This window comes from Phalaenopsis equestris, unplaced genomic scaffold (assembly GCF_001263595.1).
Source record: "Phalaenopsis equestris unplaced genomic scaffold, ASM126359v1 Scaffold000002, whole genome shotgun sequence".
Classification (NCBI taxonomy): domain Eukaryota; kingdom Viridiplantae; phylum Streptophyta; class Magnoliopsida; order Asparagales; family Orchidaceae; genus Phalaenopsis; species Phalaenopsis equestris.
Window position 1 is genome coordinate 43,933,891 of NW_018164444.1, and position 6,801 is coordinate 43,940,691.

Below are 6,801 nucleotides of genomic sequence, written 5' to 3' on the forward strand. Positions count from 1 at the left end.
GACCAAACGAATGTCATAACTTTCTTTAGTTTATTTGATCGAGCCTCACCCTCAACTCTTGTGTTCATCCTTCGGGATAGATACAAGATTTGAGGTAAAGCGCTCTTTCATTTAAACTATGAAAATTATGGGGTCACTTTGACTTCATCTTTTTCAAAACTGAATTAAATTTTTAAAACGTCCTTTCGAAGCGGGCAACGGGATTTCAATTCCGATGACCGACGGCTTCTTACGGGCAAACCCCACACCAAAAATAGTGCGGACACCAGGCTAGACTTACCTAGCCAAACCTATAAGAGCTATGGACAAATGGTCCCTTGATTTAAGGTATTTACCCATTTTTGGCCTAAACTTGAAATATCTTCTCCATCATCGCTTGCCATTGGGAGTTAATCATAATTAAGCACCCCTTAACCTCCCTGAGCTCAGAGGAGACCAGACCCTGGACAAACACCACCTCAACTACCAAAAATAGCCAGCTTGAAGGTGCCCCCATTGGACAAAACCCAAAATTAAAACCCCCTTGACTTGGCTCACTCTAATTGGATGTTTGAGCCTTTCTTCCCTCCACCTCAGCATGCTTTAGCAACCAACTCCCAGCCCTGAGCTCCATGAGGCAGCCAAGGCTTTAAATTGACCTCTCCATGACCAAGGAAGAGAGTATTTGAAACCTTGGGGAAACTCTGCTAAAATCTCACCAGAGCCTCTCCAAACCATCCGAAGTGCAATCCCTTTGCTCTCAGCCTCTCATGGCCACTCCATAGAGCCAATTTCTTTACTGAAATTTTCCCTAAAACCAAGTCAAACTTCTCTACACCTCCAAAGTGAACCAAACTTCAATTAATTTTGCACACACCATCCATAGAGCAAGACGAGTTGTTTCCCCATCAAAGCCCCCTCTGAAACAACCTCTAAAATAGCTTTAGACCAACACCTGAAATCGTTAGACCAACACCTGAAATCGAGTTTGATACCCCAGTTTGATCAAAAAAATCCCTAGAAAATTCACCAGGACCTAGATCTTCATCTGGAGGTTTGTTGGACCCAATAGAAGCTACCACAACCATTTTATTGAGGCCTCCCCTCTCAGACAAAGGTATTGGACCTCAACCCTAATCTAAGCCTTTTTTTATTCATTAAACGTATTTACTGTATTTCATACCATATATACAATATAAATAGGTTCTTCTTGAGTAGATGAAGGTTTATAAACAAACCCCATGCAATTTGGTTGAGACTAGGTGAAGATCTTAAGATTTTAGTGTGAACGGATTTTAGTGTGAACGGTTCTCGGGCGGGTTAGGTCACTTGATGATAATGGAGAGTCATCCGATCGCGTATTTATTTCATCAACGGAGGAGATCAAGCCGGGCAGACTCTTGGTACTTGAACCGCCAGCCGCGTGGCAGCTGAGGTGGATGGCGGCAACAAATGGGAGTGTGCCGCATGTGAGTTTGAAGCTGCTGTAGGTTGAGTTGGTGCCGCGTGGATAAGTAAAAAAATATGGATTTTCTTAATTATTTTAAATGCTTAAACTTCAAAAATCCATATCTTTCTCTAGAAAATTCATAAAAAAAAAATAAAAATATCCTCTTTCTCAGAGAACAAAGGAGAATAAGACAGACTAAAAATAAAAATTATTTTATTATTCCCTGATTTTTATTGAGTTAAATACATTCTTGAGTATTTTAATTCATTATGATCAAATATTGCTCACCATGGCTTGAAATTTTAAAGGTTTATTCCTCATTACAGAGGGGATGTTCTCTAATTTTTCCAAGGTCAGAAGGCATCACTATGCTTCTAACCCTAATTTTTAAGCTAGGGTGGCCATCTAATTTTCAAGCTATGGTGACCATTTTGGCATATTTTAATTATAGAAATCAAAATACCGTTTGGAAAATTATGGGAATAATTTTAGTAGGTTTCCTGTAGTTAGAGAAGTCTAGGAAAAATATTATGATGTCTTGAATTATATTGTAAATATTGTAAATTTCTATATTTAAATTTCTATATTTAATTAAATGTAAATATCTTGTGTTAATTTATGTAAATTATATACTTATTGAAAGTTAAAAAAACCAATCTCACATTGTTCATAAAAATCATGTTTATCCACTGTAAAAATTTGAAAATTATTTGATTAAGTTCATGTACTAAAGTTGATTTTCTAAAGGAACTTTGTATCTTTGTACAAAAATAATTATAATAAATTAAATACACTTGGGAAAATTATGAAATGTGATTTTCTGAGTTCCTCGTGATCAGAGGCACTTGGGAAAAATAAAAAATATTTTATAGAAAATACTTAATTTTTTAGCTTTATTTTGAATTTTAAAATATTAAAAAATAATTAAAAATCCCAAAAATATTTCAAAATTTGCCTAATTGCTCTCTAATCACTTGGGGCTCATTAAAATATTTTTCTTAATTTTAATAAATTAAAAATAAATTTTAAAAGCTTAAAAATGAATTTCCCTTATTTTCTCATCAAAGTAATTATAATGAATAAATTAAAATTCATAAAAATACAAAATTTCATTCTCCGAGTTTTTTGAACTCAGAGAAATCTAATAAAATTATAGAAATAATTTTGGTAATTAAAACATTATTTTCTATTTAATTAAATCATTGATACTTGTTAATAATAAAAATTTAATTAAAAAAAATCATGAAATTTTGCTTATGTATTTCTCTGACCTGGGGAAACCACTAATAATTTTCTCATAAACTAAAACTTTATATTGGAAAATCAAAAAAATTAATTTCTAAAAATTTTATTTTCTAAATTTAAATAAATAATTAAATTAAATTAAATTTTGAGAAGTTCACATGTTCTCCTCCAATATTATAATTACCTCATGGATATGACACTCTAAACCCTCAAATTCATTTTGAGTTGTGTTTAATGAGTTATTAGGTGAAATGCCCTTAAGCGCAAAGTTGTAATTTTAGACTTTGGTGCCTTAATCAAAATTTAGGATTAATCAAAATTTAGGATTAACCAAAGGAAAATGAGTAGTTTTGATCTTAATAAATATGTTTGGATGATTGAAATGCAATGGGGTTAAAAGGTGCAATGGGGTTAAAAGGTAGGTAGAAACTCACTCACCACCTTTGCACAACATCAACAAAATCATAATCCTCTTAATCTTCATGACTTGGAAGCTATTAAAATCAAACAATTCTTAAGTAATGGGCTTAAGCTGGAAAAATGATAGTTTACTTTTATTAATCCGAAAGTTGAGGATGATTTGACTATTTGATAAGAATGCATATCACTTAAATTAAAATTTTGATGCTCACCATTTCACTTATCATGATTGTTAAAGTCTTAGTAGTAACCTAGGCTCAATATCTAAACTCAATTGATTGGATTTAGAAGATAATATGATTGGTGATTAACATCTTAAAACACCACAAGCCTGACCTTAATTGTAGGCACCATAATTTTGAATAACCTAAACTTGCCTTAGGGGCACCAACTCACATAACTCTTAAATGAAACATCAATTGATTAATCGAGTATCCTATCCTCAGGATGATTAAATTATCAAGTTTCACTGAGCAACGGGGCAGTCACACTTCGACCTCAGATAATTAATGGAATAATATGATAAGTTTAGAATGAACTCAGAATATTTTAGGAGATCTTCAAAGTAGTTCAGAGTCATGCCTCGAGCATTTTGAAATCTATTGGACTTTCTGAAGGGTAAATTGGACTTGTCATATTTTGTTCTAAAATCATCTACTAGGATCTTCCAAGATTTAATAAATTCATAACTTGGGTTTTGGTAGTTAAGCCTTCATCTACTCTTGCAATTTAAATTCCTTGCAAAATTATATACATGTCTTACAAGTACTGACCTTTCAGGTGGTGGAACAAGAAGAATCGACAGGTATGCTTTTAAATTAATGCATTTACCTTTCTGTACTTCTTCTCTCAAGTTTGTATGTTAAACAACGATGTCACCCTGCATGAAAACCAAAACTGCTAGAATAACCGCAAAACCAAAACCAAAACTAAAATCAAGAAAGATAAAATTCACCGCCACAACATTCAAAATATAAGACAACTTAAAATTTAATCTCAAACATCACAAAACAACAATTGCAACTAAACTAAGACGTCTCTATCGGATGATCAGGAATTCCTCAGAGGAGGTAACCTACGGCTGCTAAAGAGATTTCTCACAATTTAAATGAAAGTATCAAACTCATTAAGTTGAGTTTAATAAATTCATTTGGACTAAGTGAATCTGAAAGAAAATAGTGGTACCGGAATGAGGGAACTATAGGATCCTAACCGGTGTCGCTCTAATCAACTTTAATATACTCTATAATATTTAAAGAACCATAACCATAGGAACAATTGATTTGACATCTGGACACATTAGCTGACATATTAGAAAAGTTAAACTCTTCAGGGCAAGGAGCTTCGAGCTAGCATTGTGGGCAGCACGACCATCTTAAACAACCAACTATGTTTACACCAGCTAAACCATTCCTTAGAATTAAACAACAATCCATAGGATTTTGATTGTTGTTTGCTTATGTGATGTTGTTTGCTTATGCAACATAAATCCTCAACTCATCTTTAGACCTTTGTATGATTTTGTTATACAATACAAGCCCTAATTCGTCTTAGGATTCTAAGGATTTTGTTTGTCACGACCTAAATCCTCACATCTTCCAGGCTATTTGTGTGATCTTTTCACACAAATGTAAGCCCAGAATAATAAAAATTAGCAGGATGAAACTTTAAATATTTTCTCCTCAAAGCTGAAGCCAAACCATACGGTAGCTTGGGAAGTCACTGAGGTTCTCCTCCAAATCTAAGAAGTCCCCTAGTCTCTCCTCCTTTAGATTCTACAATAAATGTTCCAAATTTGAGTCACTGCCCTTTGACATCTCTTTGTCCGATCTTGTCGAAAAATTTCTATCCTTTTAAACTCCTTGAAGATAATATTCTATAATTTTTATCGAGAGTTTTCTTAGGTGACTTCGGTCTTTTAGATGTAATTAAATATAGGGGCTTGCCGTTATATGAAGCTTTTCCGAACCCAGCTTAATATAAACTTTATTTAATTTTTCGTATTAAATAGGGGAACTTGTCAGAAAATAGAATGGTTTCGTAGATGAAACGGATGTCATATATATCTTAGTTTTTTTTATCGAGTCTCACTCTCAAGTCTTGTGTTTATCTTTCGGGATAGAGTTTGAGGTATAGTGCTCTTTCATTTAAATTATAAAAAATATGTGATCGGTTTGAATTCATATTTTTCTAAACTATATATATGCATATATATATATATTAAGTGCCCTTTCGAAGTGGGCAATGGGATTTCGATTCCGGTGACTGACAGCTTCCAACGGGCAACTCCTTAACTAAAATTGTACCGATAGTCGCCTGTGTAAAGCGCGTCCACTGAAATGACGTCACGTGTGATTTCAACGTGTCCTAGGTTTGAGTCAGCGTCGCATGGAATTAGTTTAATTAGGGTTTAATTTAAATTCAGAAAATCCTATTTAACTTCAAAAATTCATATCTTGACATAGAAAATCACAAAAATATGACAAAAATACCATTGGATTTAGGAAAATGAGGAGAAAATAATGGAAGTGAAATTAAAAATTAATGAATTATATATAATTTATAATTAATTAATTACTCTCTCGAATAATTTAATTATTAAAAATTATTAAGAATTATTTATAAATCCAAGCCCTAACCAACATGGGGTTTAACCATCTCCTCAAAACTAATGGGTCTAACCCATTTAGACTCAAAATCAAAATTTCAACTGTTGAGTTCAAACTCACATAACACTTAGGTCTAATCCACATAAACTTAGGTTAAAATCTGGATCCAATCCCAAATGTATTCAAACATAACTCAGATATCTAGGTTCAATTCACGTAAGCCCAAACTTCATTAAACCCTAATTAAGTCTAAACCCCAATTAGACTTAATTAACCGCCTTAAGCCTTACATACATTAGGCTTAGGTAAACATAAACCCAAATTATGTCAAAACCCCAATTAAACTTAATTAAATAAACTTAAACCCTAATTAGGACTAGACCTTAATTAGACCTAATTAACCACCTTAAGCCTTAATTACATTAGGCTTAGGTAAACTTAAACCATAAGGTATAAACTCCCATTAGACCAAATTGACCATCTTAAATGTTAATAACATTAGGTTTAGGATGCATTAAACCATAATTATGTCTAAACCCCAATTCGACCTAGTTAACCGTCTTAAGCCTTAATTACATTAGGCTTAGGTAAACTTAAACCCTAATTAGGTCTAAACCCTAATTAGACCTAATTAACCCCTTTTAAGCCTTAATCACATTAGGCTTAACATAAATAAAACCTAATTAGGTCTAAACCCAAATTAGACCTAATTAACCCCTTTTAAGCCCTAATCACATTAGGCTTAACATAAATAAACCCTAATTAGGTTTAAACCCTAATTAGACCAAATTAACCTCTTTTAAGCCTTAATCACATTTGGCTTAACATAAATAAACCCAAATTAAGTTTAAACACCAATTAGACCTAATTAACCCCTTTTAAGCTTTAATCACATTAGGCTTAACACAAATAGACCCTAATTAGGTATAAATCTCAATTAGACTTAATTAACCTTTCAAACCTTAACAACATTTGGTTTAAGACCAACTAAATTTCAATTAGGTCTAACTCAAATTTAGATCTAATTGATTGAATTAAGCTTTACTTACATTAGGCTTAATTAAACTCAAATCTAATCAAGTCTAACCCAAATTTAGA